Here is a 16,992-nt window from a genome sequence, read left to right on the forward strand (position 1 = left end):
GTTTATGTTGTTCATTTCACTGCACATTTATGTGTATGTGACGAATAAATGACTATTGACTATTGACTATTGATCAGGGAGCAGGCTATTTTAGCAAAGTGTGTTGGTCGGATTTCAAATTCTGTGTGAGACTGAGAAACCTGGGTCTTCAGTATCTGAAACTGAAATAAAGGCAATTACAGTGAAATGGGGACTGGGTCTCATTCAGAAGGACTGCAAAGGAATATAGATTAAAGGGGGTGGCCGTTCATCGGCAGCAGACATTTAAGGAAATATTTCATGTCTCAGCAGAGTTTTATTTCAGTGACAAAGTAATACTCCACAAAAAGGATGGATCACTTTTCAAGGATGATGTCAAACTGAAAGAAGAGGCAGGCGATATTGCCATTGAATGTCAAGGGATATGGGGAGAAGGCAGGCACAGGTTACTGATTGCGGATGATCAACCATGATCACAATGAATGGCGGTGCTGGCTCAAAGGGCCAAATGGTCTCCTCCTGCACCTATTTTCTATGTTTCTAATATTGAACATAGCATAGGAACGGATCTGTCTGAAGAAGGGTCTCGACCCAAAACGTCACCTACTGTATTCCTTCTCTCCAGAGATGCCGCCTGATCCACTGAGTTACTCCAGCTTTTTGTGTCTATCTTTGGTGTAAACTAGCATCTGCAGTTCCTTCCTATGCATACAAACAGGTCCTTCGGCCCACAATGTCTGTGCTTAACATGATACCAAGGCCAACTCTTATCTGCCTGTATGTAACCATATTCCTCCATTTTCTGCACATCCATGTGCCTATCCAAAAGTCTCTTCAATGCCTCTATCGTATCTGCCTCCACTACCAACCATGGCAGTGCGTTCCAGGCACCCACCACCCTCTGTGCAAAAACAACTTGCCACGCACATCTCCCTTAAACTTTGTCCCTCAGACCTTGCAGCTACGCCCTCTTGTATTTGATATTTCCAGCCTTTTCCTATATAACATAGGGCACGTTTTAGAAATCAGCAAAGGATTAGAAGATGTGTAAGTAGTCAAGGCAGGAGGTGGCAGATGGAGTATAATGTGGGAAATTTCGTGGTTATTCATTTTGAGAAGCAGGTCCTTCGGCCCACAATGGAGGGACATTCGAAAAGTTGTGGTGCAAAAGAAACAAGGAATCCTACAAAAGCATAAGAAATGATAGTCATACAGCATGGAAACTGTTCCTTCATCCCAACTCATCCATGCCAACCAAGATACCAACTCGTCCTTGCCAACCAAGAAACCAACTCATCCATGCCAACCAAGATACCAACTCATCCATGCCAACCAAGATGCCCCATCTAAGTTGGTCCCACTTGCCAACATTTGGTCAATATCCCTCTAAACCCGTCCAATCCATGTACCTATCAAAGCATCTTTTAAGTACGAAATATAACCAGGAAGGTTATTGGCCCTTATTTAAGGATTATAAAATTAGGGAAATTTCAATTCAATTTCACGAAGTATAATTCACACTCAGAATGCTGTTTATATTTTGGTCTTTATATTTCAAGAAAGACAACATTTTATCGGAGGCTAGGCCAAGAAGATTCCCAAGGTAGGTTCTGGGTTGATTCACAAAGTGAATTCTGGGTTGAAAAGGTTGATTGATGAAGAAAGGTCGTGGAGGTTGGGAATGGAAAAATAGGACATAACCCTTATTCAAATATAAAGATTCTGAAGAAGGAACTGCAGATGCTGGTTTACATCGAAGGTAGGCACAAAATGCTGGAGTAACGCAGCGGGTCAGGCAGCGTCTCAGGAGAGAAGGAATGGATTCGGGTCACGATCCTTCTTCAAACTAAGAACTTAGTCTGAAGAAGGGTCTCGACCCAAATCATCACCTATTCCATTTCTCTCGAGATGCTGCCTGATCCGCTGAGTTACTCCAGCTTTATGTGCCTATCTTGGGAGCTACGAAAGATGGGAAGAGAGTGGAAAAAGTGGGGCTGAGGTCAAGATTGGATCAGTTATGATCTTTTTCAATGACAGAGTTGACGAGCCAATTGACCAATTCCTAGCCTTAGGTCCCAACCTCTTATGAAGATAACTCTGCTCGTGATGTGGAACCTGTTCATCTCATTACCTCCTTCACAGGGTGATGGATATTGTTTTCTCTGCTCATTTCTTTCTTTTCGACAGGCACTTTATATTCTTCATGAAATGCTATTGATTAATATTAGATGAGGAACTGATGTAAGTGGTAAGTACAAACTTGGTTTTATGTGTTTACATTTATTTTGCTGAATATTTATTTTATAATGTAAGGACATGGAAATTCATTTTACAATTTAAACATAGGAAAGATTTAGAGGAATACTAGACTATGGACCAGTTGGGCCCAAACCTCTCCTGCATTGGTGCAGCACCCTCTCCTCCCATTCCCCCCCCTCTCCCCCTCCCCCTCCCCCCCCTCCCCCCGCCCCTCCCTCCCCCTTGACATGTTCATGAATTTGTGTAGGAAGGAACTGCAGATGCTGGTTTACACCGAAGATAGGCACAAAATGCTGGAGTGGCTCAGCGGGACAGGCAGCATCTCTGGATGGAAGGAAGGGGCACCCATTCCTTCTCTCCAGAGATGCTGCCTGTCCCAACAGACAATAGACAATAGACAATAGACAATAGGTGCAGGAGTAGGCCCTTCAGCCCTTCGAGCCAGCACCGCCATTCAATGCGATCATGGCTGATCACTCTCAATCAGTACCCCGTTCCTGCCTTCTCCCCATACCCCCTCACTCCGCTATCCTTAAGAGCTCTATCCAGCTCTCTCTTGAAAGCATCCAACAAACTGGCCTCCACTGCCTTCTGAGGCAGAGAATTCCACACCTTCACCACCCTCTGACTGAAAAAGTTCTTCCTCATCTCCGTTCTAAATGGCCTACCCCTTATTCTTAAACTGTGGCCCCTTGTTCTGGACTCCCCCAACATTGGGAACATGTTATCTGCCTCTAATGTGTCCAATCCCCTAATTATCTTATATGTTTCAATAAGATCCCCCCTCATCCTTCTAAATTCCAGTGTATACAAGCCCAATCGCTCCAGCCTTTCAACATACGACAGTCCCGCCATTCCGGGAATTAACCTAGTGAACCTACGCTGCACGCCCTCCATAGCAAGAATATCCTTCCTCAAATTTGGAGACCAAAACTGCACACAGTACTCCAGGTGCGGTCTCACCAGGGCCCGGTACAACTGTAGAAGGACCTCTTTGCTCCTATACTCAACTCCTCTTGTTACGAAGGCCAACATTCCATTGGCTTTCTTCACTGCCTGCTGTACCTGCATGCTTCCTTTCATTGACTGATGCACTAGGACACCCAGATCTCGTTGAACTCCCCCTCCTCCTAACTTGACACCATTCAGATAATAATCTGCCTTTTTATTCTTACTTCCAAAGTGAATAACCTCACACTTATCTACATTAAACTGCATCTGCCATGTATCCGCCCACTCACACAACCTGTCCAAGTCACCCTGCAGCCTTATTGCATCTTCCTCACAATTCACACTACCCCCCAACTTAGTATCATCTGCAAATTTGCTAATGGTACTTTTAATCCCTTCGTCTAAGTCATTAATGTATATCGTAAATAGCTGGGGTCCCAGCACCGAACCTTGCGGTACCCCACTGGTCACTGCCTGCCATTCCGAAAGGGACCCATTTATCCCCACTCTTTGCTTTCTGTCTGTCAACCAATTTTCTATCCATGTCAGTACCCTACCCCCAATACCATGTGCCCTAATTTTGCCCACTAATCTCCTATGTGGGACCTTGTCGAAGGCTTTCTGAAAGTCGAGGTACACCACATCCACTGACTCTCCCTTGTCAATTTTCCTAGTTACATCCTCAAAAAATTCCAGTAGATTTGTCAAGCATGATTTCCCCTTCGTAAATCCATGCTGACTCGGAATGATCCCGTTACTGCTATCCAAATGCTCAGCAATTTCGTCTTTTATAATTGACTCCAGCATCTTCCCCACCACTGATGTCAGACTAACTGGTCTATAATTACCCGTTTTCTCTCTCCCTCCTTTCTTAAAAAGTGGGATAACATTTGCTATCCTCCAATCCACAGGAACTGATCCTGAATCTATAGAACATTGAAAAATGATCTCCAATGCTTCCACTATTTCTAGAGCCACCTCCTTAAGTACTCTGGGATGCAGACCATCAGGCCCTGGGGATTTATCAGCCTTCAGTCCCATCAGTCTACCCAAAACCATTTCCTGCCTAATGTGGATTTCCTTCAGTTCCTCCATCACCCTAGGTTTTCCGGCCCCTAGAACATTTGGGAGATTGTGTGTATCTTCCTCAGTGAAGACAGATCCAAAGTAACGGTTTAACTCGTCTGCCATTTCTTTGTTCCCCATAATAAATTCCCCTGCTTCTGTCTTCAAGGGACCCACATTTGCCTTGACTATTTTTTTCCTCTTCACGTACCTAAAAAAACTTTTGCTATCCTTCTTTATATTATTGGCTAGTTTACCCTCGTACCTCATCTTTTCTCCCCGTATTGCCTTTTTAGTTAACTTTTGTTGCTCTTTAAAAGAGTCCCAATCCTCTGTCTTCCCACTCTTCTTTGCTATGTTATACTTCCTCTCCTTAATTTTTATGCTGTCCCTGACTTCCCTTGTCAGCCACAGGTGTCTCTTACTCCCCTTAGAGTCTTTCCACCTCTTTGGAATAAATTGATCCTGCAACCTCTGCATTATTCCCAGGAATACCTGCCATTGCTGTTCTACCGTCTTCCCTGCTAGGGCCTCCTTCCAGTCAATTTTGGCCAGCTCCTGCCTCATGCCTCTGTAATCCCCTTTGCTATACTGTAATACCGACACTTCCGATTTTCCCTTCTGCCTTTCCATTTGCAGAGTAAAACTTATCATGTTATGATCACTGCCTCCTAATGGCTCTTTTACCTCTAGTCCCCTTATCAGATCAGGATCATTACACAACACTAAATCCAGAATTGCCTTCTCCCTGGTAGGCTCCAGTACAAGCTGTTCTAAGAATCCATCTCGAAGGCACTCTACAAACTCTCTTTCCTGGGGTCCATTTCCAACCTGATTTTCCCAGTCTACCTGCATGTTGAAATCTCCCATAACCACCTTAGCATTACATTTTTGACACGCCAATTTTATCTCCTGATTCAACTTGCACCCTATGTCGAGGCTACTGTTTGGGGGCCTATAGATAACTCCCATTAGGGTCTTTTTACCCTTACATTGGGTTACTCCAGCATCTTGCATGTGTATTCATGGATTTGTTCTGCACTCTCTCTGCCCAGTCACATCTTTCCTATAACGTCATGGCCAGTACTGACGCAGTACTTAAATTGTGGCCTCATTCATTTTGCTTACAGTTTCAGCGTAACCTCTTGCTCTTATGTTTTGTGGCTCAGCTAGTAAACTAAAACATCCTGTATGCCTTTTAACCTGCTAACTGAGCTGGGCATACACACATATATATATTGTATCTGTATCTTTAGCCTCTGTACAGCCCGCCATCCTGTTTTCCATTGCTGAAAGTGATGTTTCTGCCAGAACTCCAGACAGGAAGCTTTATTCTGCTGAAGTGTTTGGCCACACTAATTAGTCTGGGGGAGTAAGTGATAAAATGTTCAACCTGGCAGAGGTTGCAAATAGATAAACTAGGAAATTCATTCTGCAAATTCATTCTGCGGCAATCTCTCAAACACGGAATGTTTGTAACCATTGTCAAAGGGTAATGATGATCAGTACCCAATACCCAGGCAAGATCCTTCATAATGTAGATAGTGAAGATAGACACAAAATGCTGGAGTAACTCAGCGGGTCAGGCAGCATCTCTGGAGAAAAAGGATGGGTGACGTTTCGGGTCGGGATCTTCTTCTGAACATCTTCTGAAGAAGGGTTCCAGCCCGAAACATCACCAGAGATTCTTTTTCTCCAGAGATACTGCCTGACCCGCTGAGTTACTCCAGCACTTTGTGTCTATCTCTGATATATACAAGCATCTGCAGTTCCTTTCTACGTGCCTTCATAATACGGCAGCCCATCTTTCCAATGCAAAACATGGGATGAAGGTCCTGTTTCTATTCTGTAAACAATCAACCAATCGATCAAGTGAAACTCAAATGGCTTTCATGAAACAGTCCCCTTTCTCAACTGGATCGTGAATTTGCACAATTAATAATTTAATTGTCGAAAAAGAAGTCTAAAATTCCGAGGATAAATGTAATGATGTTTCTGGGTAATAAGAAAATACCTGCAGATGCTGGTACAAATCGAAGGTATTTATTTCACAAAATGCTGGAGCAACTCAGCAGGTCAGGCAGCATCTCAGGAGAGAAGGAATGGGTGACGTTTCGGGTCGAGACTGAAGAAGGGTCTCGACCTGAAACATCACCCATTCCTTCTCTCCTGAGATGCTGCCTGACCTGCTGAGTTACTCCAGCAATTTGTGAAATAAATACTTTCTGGGTAATAATATTAACTATTTATTCAAGTTCAGGGAGAAAAGAACAGTTAAAACACCCTGGATAATTATATCAAATATAATTAAATTATATATCGATATTCGATTGGGATGAGAACATACACGGGCAAGATTAGCAAGTTTGCTGATGATACAAAAGTGGGTGGTTTTGCAGATAGTGAAGATGGTCGTGAAAGATTGCAGCAGGATCTGGATCGATTGGCCAGGTAGGCTGAGGAATGGTTGATGGAATTTAATACAGAGAAATGTGAGGTGTTGCATTTTGGGACGTTAAACATGGGCAGGACCTACACAGTGAATGGCAGGGCTCTGGGGAGTGTTGTAGAGCAGGGGGATCTAGGAGTGCAGGTGCATGGTTCCTTGAAGGTGGAGTCGCAGGTAGATAGGGTGGTCAAAAAGGTGTTTGGCACATTAGACTTCATCAGTCAGAGTATTGAGTATAGAAGTTGGGAGGTCATGTTGCAGTTGTATAAGACATTGGTGAGGCCGCATTTAGAGTATTGTGTTCAGTTCTGTGCACCATGTTATAGGAAAGATGTTGTCAAGCTGGAAAGGGTACAGTTAAGATTTACAAGGATGTTGCCAGGACTAGAGGGTCTGAGCTATAGGGAGAGGTTGAGTACACTGGGACTCTATTCCTTGGAGCGCAGGAGAACGAGGGGTGATCTTATTGAGGTGTATAAAATCATGAGAGGAATAGATCTGGTAGATGCACAGGGTTTTTTGCCCAGAGTAGGGGAATCGAGGACAAGAGGACATATGTTTGAGGTGAAGGGGAAAAGAGTTAATAGGAATCTCAGGGGTAACTTTTTCACACAATGGGTGGTGGGTGTATGGAACAAGCTGCCTGAGAAGGTAGTTGAGGCTGGGACTATCCCAACATTTAAGAAACAGTTAGACAGGTACATGGATTGGACAGGTTTGGAGGGATATGGACCTAACGTGGACAGGTGGGACTCGTGTAGCTGGGACATATTGGCTGGTGTGGGCAAGTTGGGCTGAAGGGCCTGTTTCCGCACTGTATTACTCTATAACTCTCCAACTCTATTAAGAAGTTTTCATTTTTACTTATTTTTAACATTATATGCTTTATCAGTTTCTATTATTCATGATAAGAATGATTAACCTCAATTCATTGTTTATATGATTTATGATCTCAGTAATATTCCATCACACTAATGCCCATATTTATTAAGAATTTTTTTTTCAATTCAGAGTCTCAAGACATGTCCTTTCATCAAACATTGAAATTAGGAACATTAAAAAGAGACCTTTCTTCACGAAATTGCTGCAAGTTTTAAAACTTGAACAAATCAATTATTGTGAGCCAAAACATAGAAGTTAAAATATGCAAATGGAGTTATCACAGCCTTCAAAACTGACGTAATATGATGAATGGAATTCAATAGTTACATTTTAATACAGAATATACAGTGGAAATAAATGAAACAGTATTATTTCTAATTGGGAAAAATTGAAATTCCATATCCTTATAACCAAAAACTAAAATATTAATTAACTTCTTCAGGGGGAAATAAATGTTAAATTTATTGATATTTTTAAATTTGTATTTATTGATTTCTTGTGATCTGGGCATCTAAGGAAAGGTATCCAGTCATTATCCATGGAGAAACAAGGAACTGCAGATGCTGGTTTATAAAAGAGGACACAAAGTACTGGAGTAACTCAGCGGGTCAGACAGCATCCCTCTCTTCCACCTTTCTTTCCTACCCCTCCCCACCTACAATCAGTTTCCTGAGGTGCTGTCTGACCTGCTGACTTCCTCCAGCACTTTGTGTCATCTGTCATTATCCATCCCTAATTGTCCTTGAGATGTTGGTAGTGAGGATCCATCTTGAATTCTTATAGTCCTTCTTGGTGAAGGTACTCAGTGCTGTTCAGAGATAGGTTCAGGGTTTAGATCCACTGCTGTCAAATATAGTTTAAGAAAATAACTGCAGATGCTGGTACAAATCGAAGGTATTTATTCACAAAATGCTGGAGTAACTCAACAGGTCAGGCAGCATCTCAGGAGAGGTCGAGGATTATTTTGTACGTTTCCGCGTCACCACCACTCGGGTGGCACGGTGGCACAGCGGGTGGAGTTGCTGCCTCACAGCGCCAGGGACCCAGGTTCGATCCTGACCTCGGGTTCTGTTGGCCTGTGTGGGGTTTTGCACGTTCTCCATGTTGGACACCTCCGGGTGCTCCGGCTTCCTCCCACTTCCCAAAGGCGTGAGGGTTTGTGGGTGAATTTGCCTCAGTGAATTGCCCCTAGCTTAGCGAGTGGATGTGAACGTGAGATGACATAGAACTAGTGTGAACGAGCGGTCAACAGTTGGCGCGGACTCGGTGGGCCGAAGGAACAGTTTCCATGCTGTATCTCTAAATCTATAAAGTTTATCTGCAGCTTGGCACTTTTTGAAGAATCAAATAAAAGTGTAAAAGCCCGAAAAAGTGGAGATGATTGGCCAAATTGCCCCTTTGGTCCAAATTTCTGATTCACTGGAATTACGGTGACTCAACAGAAAATTATATATACCATAGAACAGTACAGCACAGAAACAGGCCCTTCAGCCCACAATGTCTGTGCAGAACATAGTGCCGAGTTAAACTGATCTCTGCTTGCACATCCATATCCCTCCCCTCCCTATATATCCACGGGCCTATCCAAAAGCCTCAATTGCCATTGTGATAGAACATAGAACAGTATAGCACAGGAACAGGCCTTTCAGCCCACACTGTCTGTGCCGAACATGATGCCACAATAACCTGACCTCATCTGCCTCCTCGTGTCCATATCCCTCCATATCCCTGCTTATCCGTGTGCCTCTTAAACGCCACTATCGTATCTGCCCCCCACCACCATCCCTGACAGCCCGCTCCAGCCACCCACCACCCTCTGTGTAAAAAAACATCTCCTTGAAACTTTGCCCCTCTCTCCTGAAAGCTATGCCCTCAGTCTTTGGCCTTTAATGGTTCAACGAGGTACTGATGTGGATGATCAGCCATGATCATGGTGAATGGCGGTGCTGGCTCGAAGGGCCAAATGGCCTACACCTGCCCCTATTGTCTATTGTCTGTTGTCTATTGTTTATTGTCTATTGTTTAATAGTCTCTTTTTGCTCTGGTTTATTTCACTCACATGTTTAAACCGTAATGTCGTATTCTTAATGTTTTAATGTTTTATGCTTTATTCTTAATTGTTTACTGTATGTACGTGTTGTTACTTGCGAGCGGAGCACCAAGACACATTCCTTGTATGTGTACGTACTTGGCCAATAAACTTATTCATTCATTCATTTGCCTACATTTTGTTACAATGGCATTGCGGAAACGACTCTGATTGTTACTGACATTGGCGCGAAGGCCTGAATAGATGGCCCCCTTCACATTGTGTGCTTGTAAGCATTGGTATTTATCACAACGTGGCCCTCAAGGCGAAAGGTCTGTCAATAGTTGCTCACTGCAGGATTGCAAGGAAGTAGATTAAGCACCATGTGCCTGAACAGTTCGGTTGCTAAGACACTGAGCCAGGAGTGATTGCTCTCATATTAGCAGCAAAGTAACGCCAATTATTTCAAGAGACCCGGTTTTTAATATCCAAAGCTGTCTCTTACTAATCTAACTTTTCTCCAGCGGTTTTTCCATGACTGAGAAAAATCCTGTATAAGGGAACATTAACGTTACTTGGGTAATAATCAATGGAAACTAAACAGCAACGGCATTTTAGTTCAGTTTGGTTTAGTTTAGAGACACAGGCCCTTCGGCCCACCGGGTCCGCACCGACCAGCGATCCCCGCACATTAACACTATCTTACACACACTGGGGAACAATTTAAATTTATACCAAGCCAATTAACCGCCAAACCCCCTACGTCTTTGGAGTGTGGAAGGAAACCGAAGATCTCTGAGAAAACCCATGCAGGTCACGGGGAGAACGTACAAACTCCATGCAGACAGCACGCATGGTTGGGATCAAAGCCGGGTCTCTGGTGCTGCAAGCGCTGTAAGGCAACAACTCTACCGCTGCGCCACCGTGCCACCCTTTTATTACCAAATAAAATCAGGATATCTTTGTTTCAAGTCAGAGATAGGGGGAGATGGTAAAGACTGGACAAGGGTGGGGGTTGGAGTCAGAGAAGAAGGGCCTCGACCCGATACGTCACCCATTCCTTCTCTCCAGAGATGCTGCCTGTCCTGCTGAGTTACTCCGAGTGCTGTTTCGGGTCGAGACCCTTCTTCAGACTGAGAGTCAGGGGGAAAAGGAAACAAGAGATATATAGACCGTGATGTAGAGAGAGATACAGAACAAATGGATGAAAGATATTCAAAAAAGGAATGATAATAAAGGAGACAGGCCATAGTTAGCTGTGGTCTAGGTGAAAACGAGTTACAGACAATGAGACTCAACCAGACGACCTTGAAGCTAGTACGACTTGGGTGGGTAGGAGGGACAGAGAGAAACATTTTAAATAAACTTTAGTGACAATCAAATGAGGTAATGGGGAAAATAATTGAACGTGATACTGACCTCAACCACATTCAGCTGACTTCAGTCACGAAAATGGTATTTATATATTTTTTGATAATAATAAAAATGATATTTCTAAGGCAGTGGTAGATAGTTACTTGATTAGTACGGGTGTCTGGGGTTATGGGGAGAAGGCAGGAGAATGGGGTTAGGAGGGGGAGATAGATCAGCCGTGATTAAATGGCGGAGTAGACTTGATGGGCCGAATGGCCTAATTCTTCTTCTATCACACATGACCTTATGACCTTTGAGTTCAGGCTCAGACCGCAGCTGCAAATATTGCTAAGTCATACCTCTAAATTCTTGCAATTTTATGCCCCTTATTTTATTACTCCTTAGATTTATGGACAGGATGAATAACCGCATGAGTGCATGTTCCACTGCATCTATGTTGCAAGATTAACATTTAACACCCTCCCTTCATGTTTCACTCTTGTGCTACAGTGTGTGCTCCATGCAAATAATAAACGAAGTGTGTATTCTACAAGAATAAACAAGATTTACAAATTGCGTGGCATAAATAAAAAGGCATTTGAAAGCTAATAAAATGTATTCCACGGTTTTTTGTTTCATGTAAGAGCTGGACTTTGGCAATTAGGAACAATAAGCATTGATGCCCATCCTTTGCATTTTACATATCTTAGCTAGTGGGTCAGGCAGCATCTCTGGAGATACACAGGTAGGTGATGTTTCGGGTTGTTTCCCTACTTCAGACATCCCTAAAACGAACTCACAAATTGTTTCACAACAATCATGCAAGCTCTTGCCTTTCAGCGCCAGAGACCTGGGTTCCATTCCGACTCTGGGTGCTGTCTGTGCGGAGTTTGTACGTTCTCCCCGTGACCTGCGTGGGTTTTCTCCGAGATCTTCAGTTTCCTCCCACACTCCAAAGACGTACAGGGTTGTAGGTAAATTGGCTTGGTGCAAATGTAAATTGTCCCAAGTGTGTGTAGGATAGTGTTAGTGTGAAAGGGATTGCTGGCTGGTGAGGACTCAGTGGGCCGAAGGGCCTGTTTCCGCGCTGTATTTCTAAACTAAACTGATGATCTCGTTGAAAAGCCCTGTTTGGTTGAGGAGGTGACAGTTGGTGGTTAGAGGGCTTCTCGAAAATGAATTTCACTATTGGGGTCCAGTTTGTCCACGAGTAAATTAGGATTCCATATTGAGACCTTGAGAGGTCCATTTCTGCTGCATGAAACTACACCACAGCCACTCCCTAAATGGAACAGTAAAAGACGTGCTAGAAATACGTGTCCCAAACCAGCCATAGGTTACCCACACAATGGGAGCTGTGCTTTCACGGCCAACATAGTTCTGTGTAAGAAAAAAACTGCAGATGCTGGTTTAAATCGAAGGTAGACACAAAATGCTGGAGTAACTCAGCGGGTCAGGCAGCATCTCTGGAGAGAAGGAATGGGTCTGAAGAAGGGTCTCGACCCGCAACGTCAACCATTCCTCCTCTCCCGAGATGCTGCATGACCCGCTGAGTTACTCCAGCATTGTGTGTCTACCTTTGATTTTAACCAGCATCTGCTGTTTTTTCCCTATACCTTTCCAATGCTTCTGGCCTCCAAGTTTGTAAACCTGCAAATGGATTGAAGGCATGTAAAATCTGATCACTGCACCTATGCCTTCTGCATGTTGGGGCCAAATCACGATACGATAGAACTTTATTTATCCCAGGAAGGAAATCGGGACTCCAGAACAAGGGGCCACAGTTTAAGAATAAGGGGTAGGCCATTTAGAACTGAGATGAGGAAAAACTTTTTCAGTCAGAGAGTTGTGAATCTGTGGAACTCTCTGCCTCAGAAGGCAGTGGAGGTCAATTCTCTGAATGCATTCAAGAGAGAGCTAGATAGAGCTCTTAAGGATAGCAGAGTCAGGGAGTATGGGGAGAAGGCAGGAACGGGGTACTGATTGAGAATGATCAGCCATGATCACATTGAATGGCGGTGTTGGCTCGAAGGGCCGAATGGCCTCCTCCTGCACCTATTGTTTATTGTCTATTGGGCTGCCAACAGTGATAAAACACAACAAGATACATGAAACATAAAATCAAAGTGACGAATGGAAAGTCCAAGACTTGGGATGTGCAAAGGTTGGGGTGGGGAGTCAGTCTACCCCACGACAGAAGGGGGAGGAGTTGCACAGTTTGATAGCCACAGGGAAGAAGGATCTCCTGTGGCGTTCTGTGCTGCATCTTGGTGGGACCAGTCTGTTGCTGAAGGTGCTCCTCAGGTTGACCAGGGTATCATGGAGGGGGTGAGCTGTATTGTCCAAGATGCTCCGCAGTCTTGAATCAATGGATATTTTTAAGGCAGAGATAGATAGATTCTTGATTAGTACAGGTGCCAAGGGTTATGGGGAGAAGGCAGGAGAATGGGGTTAGGGTGGAGAGAGATAGATCAGCCATGATTGAATGGCGGGGTGGACTTGATGGGCCGAGTTCTGCTCCTATCACCTTTAAAATATACACAGCCTCTGCATTGTTACCGAGCTTTCATTAAAGGGAAGTGATTTTCTTCATGGGTCATTATTCAAGCATTCACCATTCAAACGGGGTTTTTTTGTGCGTATTTCACAGAATCATCAATTGCTGTGACACACAATAAAATGAGGATTCAGCAAGTGTTATTAAACCATTTTTAACCTGAATTCTTTCTTTACCCAGAGCAGTGACGTTAAGTGGAATCAGTGTTTTAACTATTAATCTAGACCCAATGTGTGGAGAATGAAATGATTTCCCGAGTACTACAACAAATCAAACATCTGCAGATGGTTAAAAGCTATTTTTTTTCCCACTCTCAACAAATCTTGAAGGAATGACGGTAGTTTAGTTTGGAGATACAGCATGGAATCAGGCCCCTCGGCTTATCGAGTCTCTGCCGACCATCGATCACACTTTCACACTAGTTCTTTGTTATCCCACTTTCTCATTCACTCCCTACACCAGAGGCAGTTTGCAGACGCTAATTAAGCAACAGATCCTCACGTCTTTGGGATGTGGGTGGAAACCGAAGGAAACCCATGCGGTCGCAGGGAGAATGTGCAAACTCCACTCGGACAGCGCCCAAGGTCAGGATGGAACCCAGGTCTTTTGCAGTGCGAGCCAGCAGCTCTACCTGCTGCAGTACTGTGCCGCCCCTAAATTGTAAATAGAACAAGGAAATGGCAGACGAGATGAACCGGTACTTTGAATCTGTCTTCACTAAGGAAGATACAAACAATCTCCCAGATGTTCTAGTGGCCAGAGATCCTAGTGTGACGGAGGAACTGAAGGAAATCCACATTAGGCAGGAAATGGTGTTGGGTAGACTGATGGGACTGAAGGCTGATAAATCCCCAGGGCCTGATGGTCTGCATCCCAGGGTACTTAAGGAGGTGGCTCGGGAAATTGTGGACGCATTGGTGATCATTTTCCAATGTTCTATAGATTCAGGGTCAGTTCCTGTGGATTGGAGGGTAGCTAATGTTATCCCACTTTTTAAGAAAGGAGGGAGAGAGAAAACGGGAAATTATAAAAGACAAAATTGCAGAGCATTTGGATCGCAGTAACAGGATCGTTCCGAGTCAGCATGGATTTACGGGGAAATCATGCTTCACTAATCTTCTGGAATTTTTTGAGGTTGTAACTAGGAAAATTAACAGGGGAGAGCCGGTGGATGTGGTGTACCTCGACCTTCAGAAAGCCTTCGACAAGGTCCCACATAGGAGATTGGTGGGCAAAATTTGAGCACATGGTATTGGGGGTAGGGTACTGACATGGATAGAAAATTGGTTGACAGACAGAAAGCAAAGAGTGGGGATAAATGGGTCCCTTTCAGAATAGCAGGCAGTGACTAGTGGGGTACCGCAAGGCTCGGTGCTGAGACCGCAGCTATTTACAATATACATTAATGACTTGGATGAAGGGATTAAAAGTACCATTAGCAAAGATGCGGATGATACAAAGCTGGGTGGCAGTGTGAATTGTGAGGAAGATGCTATGCAGTTGCAGGGTGACTTGGACAGGTTGTGTGAGTGGGCGGATGCATGGCAGATGCAGTTTAATGTGGATAAGTGTGAGGTTATCCACTTTGGTGGTAAGAATAGGAAGACAGATTATTATCTGAATGGTGTCAAGTTAGGAAAAGGGGACGTAGGAGATCTGGGTGTCCTAGTGCATCAGTCACTGAAAGGAAGCATGCAGGTACAGCAGGCAGTGAAGAAAGCCAATGGAATGTTGGCCTTCATAACAAGAGGAGTTGAGTATAGGAGCAAAGAGGTCCTTCTGCAGTTGTACAGGGCCCTAGTGAGACCGCACCTGGAGTACTGTGTGCGGTTTTGGTCTCCAAATTTGAAGAAGGATATTCTTGCTATTGAGGGCGTGCAGCGTAGGTTTACTAGGTTAATTCCCGGAATGGCAGGACTGTCGTATGTTGAAAGACTGGAGCGTAGGCTTGTATACTCTGGAATTTAGAAGGATGAGAGGGGATCTTATCGAAACATATTAGATTATTAAGGGGTTGGACACGTTAGAGGCAGGAAACATGTTCCCAATGTTGGGGGAGTCCAGAACCAGGGGCCACAGTTTAAGAATAAGGGGTAGGCCATTTAGAACGGAGATGAGGAAAAACTTTTTCAGTCAGAGAGTTGTGAATCTGTGGAATTCTCTGCCTCAGAAGGCAGTGGAGGCCAATTCTCTGAATGCATTCAAGAGAGAGCTAGAGTGAGTTCTTAAGGATAGCGGAGTCAGGGGGTATAGGGAGAAGGCAGGAACGGGGTACTGATTGAGAATGATCAGCCATGATCACATTGAATGGCGGTGCTGGCTCGAAGGGCCGAATGGCCTCCTCCTGCGCCTATTGTCTATTGTCTATTGTCTATAGAACAAAACTCCAAGATATGAACCCTTTGCTCTTAATAAAGATAGAAATAATTAACTGTGAGAGGAAACATTTCAGGGTCCTATCTCTTTGCAAACTGCCATAATAGAACCAATTATATATTTCAACCATTAGATTTAAAGGCGGTCAATGGAATGATAAATTATAAAGTGCTTAAAACCAATCAGGTTTAGTTTAGTTTAGAGATACAGTGCGGAAACGGGCCCTTCGGCTCACTGAGTCCGCGCCGACCAGCGATCCCCGCACACTAACACTAGGAAGAATTGACAATTTTACCAAGCTAATTAACCTAAAAACGTACAAACTCCATACAGACAGCACCCGTAGTCAGGATCAAACTTGGGTCTCTGGCGCTGTAAGGTAGTGATTCTACCGCTGCGCCACCGTGCTGCCCAAGTGTGGGGCAAAGGTCAAAAATGGTTTGTAACATTAGGAATGAGCACAGCTCAGCATGTCGTCTGTAGTTAATATTTTTATTTTATTACCCCATTTTATTCTGCAGTCAGTTACATTATATAACCACTACTTCAAGAGAAATGAAACAAGATTACTTTCAGAAAGTCTTGGTATGAAAGTCTACATTTAAGTTAAAATTCGCAAACACTTTGTCAAAGTTCCATTAAAAGTTGTTCATATCTCTTCACAAGAGCCGTGTATTTTTTTAGATTTAGATTTAGAGATACAGCGCGGAAACAGGCCCTTCGGCCCACCGAGTCCGCGCCACCCAGCGATCCCCGCACATTAACACTATCCTACACACACTAGGGACAATTTTTACATTTACCCAGTCAATTAACCTCCATACGTGTATGTCTTTGGAGTGTGGGAGGAAACCGAAGATCTCGGAGAAAACCCACGCAGGTCACGGGGAGAACGTACAAACTCCGTACAGACGGTGCCCGTATTCAGGATCGAACCTGAGTCTCCGGTGCTACATTCGCTGTAAGGCAGCAACTCTACCGCTGCGCCACCGTGCCGCCCTTTGGCTCATACATGTTCTCAAGCTTTAGAACATAGAAGAGCACAGCACAGGAACAGGCCATTCAGCCCACAATTTCCGTGCCAAACATGAT

This window comes from Rhinoraja longicauda, chromosome 17 (assembly GCF_053455715.1).
Source record: "Rhinoraja longicauda isolate Sanriku21f chromosome 17, sRhiLon1.1, whole genome shotgun sequence".
NCBI lineage: Eukaryota > Metazoa > Chordata > Chondrichthyes > Rajiformes > Arhynchobatidae > Rhinoraja > Rhinoraja longicauda.